Source organism: Psammomys obesus, unplaced genomic scaffold (genome assembly GCF_907164565.1).
Source record: "Psammomys obesus unplaced genomic scaffold, mPsaObe1.curated_primary_1811, whole genome shotgun sequence".
NCBI classification, from domain to species: Eukaryota; Metazoa; Chordata; class Mammalia; order Rodentia; family Muridae; genus Psammomys; species Psammomys obesus.
The window spans coordinates 10,195-11,966 of NW_026596237.1; the positions used below are offsets into that span (position 1 = coordinate 10,195).

General features: G+C 34.2%; 1 pseudogene; it reads right to left on the reverse strand.

Moving 5' to 3' along the window:
- Positions 1-276: 276 nt before the first annotated feature.
- Positions 277-718, reverse strand: LOC129668345 (single-stranded DNA-binding protein, mitochondrial-like; annotated as a pseudogene).
- Positions 719-1,772: the final 1,054 nt, after the last annotated feature.

The following is a 1,772-nucleotide window of genomic DNA, read 5'->3' on the forward strand; positions in this document are numbered from 1 at the left end:
TCTTTCTCTATGTCTCTGTCTCTTTCTTTTTGCAATCTTCTCTCTGTGTTTGTCCACGTTAATTCCCATGTCTATTGCAAACCTATATCCTATTCAAAAAGTTCAGATATGACACAATTAACCCTCATTATTCAGTTTTCTTCTAAAGTGAATTAGTGATAACATTAACACTTCTTTTTTAATAGAAGTGTTTTACTCTTTATTTTTAACCTATAGACTATACATGATTTAGAAAGGAAAATATACAAAACAATGATCAAAGAATAATCATCTGTTCTACACCTTTTCTTTTGTCTAGAAACTCAGAAATATGATGTTATCAGCTATTAATACTGTTGCTTGCCACCTCACATTATTTTTATCCATCTGTTCACTATATGCTACTTTCTGTTCCACAAATATATGAGCTCCTCTCTTCACATACTGATATGCCACATCCCTGAGGCCTGGTCAAAACAAGATATTCAGTGCCATGTTGTCTTTTGACTTACATCACCCATATGTTCAGTGTCCCCTGATAGCCACATCTTATTTGCTTCTAGATAAAATATCATGACTGTGTTTTTTCCTTCCACCTGTCTCATGACATGGTCCTGACCTACTCATCCAAGTAACTGAAGGTGATTCATAGGTTGCTCAAGAACCCAGCTAATGGCTACTTCATATTCATGTCTTACAAACTGATGAATCTCCTTTAACACAGATTTTCAAAGCACACCTTTGGTTTTTCTTACAATCTAAACCTCAGGCTTTTTCTTCTCCTCACCTTCACCGATGCACAGCACAAAACTGTCTAACATTAGCACTTCTGTGTCAGAAAATAAATGGAAGAAACACTAGAATCATATGATTATATTGCCAATGTAGTATAAATGTATACTGTTGCCACTCTTTCTGTTGTACAAATGCATGGCATATTTTAGAATTCAGTGACCTTCAATGATGTACATGTGAAATTCAGCCAAGAAGAGTGGGCTTTGCTGGAACCTTCACAGAAACAACTCTACAAAGATGTGATGCTAGAGACCTGTAAAAACCTCACTGCTATAGGTAAGACAGCAAATTTTCTTTCGCTTTTAAAATAAGGAGACAAGTCTTACTTTGTTATTGATCCTTTTCTATAATTCCAATTGAGAATGAGGAGGAATGAGGTGAATAAATCAGGCATGGTTCTAAGGGTCATAGAAGATAGTGATTTAAGTTTTGCTTTAATAATAATAATATGATATTTCCAGTAATATATATATTCTGGTACTCTATTTTAGGCTACAATTGGGAAGACCATACCATTGAAGAACATTTTCAAAGTTCTACAAGTAATAAAAGGTAACTTTATGTGCACACTGATACAGATATGAATCTTAAGAAATTTTAATGTGTCCTGGAAGTTTGATTTTTGTTTGTTTGTTTGTTGGCCTCTTTTTATTTTCTGTTTTTGAAATAGTTTTTTTTTCTGTGTAGCTGTGGCTTGACTTAGAATTGTTGTTAGACCAATGTGATCTCAAAATCACACATATCTGCCTGCTTCTGCCTCCACAAATGCTGGGATTAAAGGAATGTACCAGCACACCTAGCTGTGTCCTGGAGGTTTTAAAGAAAAGCAACAGTGTATAAACAGCCCTGTTTTAAGTGTACTGATGATCATTAAAATCTCACAATTGCATGTACCTCAATGTCAGGTATTTGATTTCTGTTTGCAAGGCATTCCCCTAAGATAGAAGAAAATAAAATAATGTTGTAACAGAAAATACCATTTAAATCATATAGACATT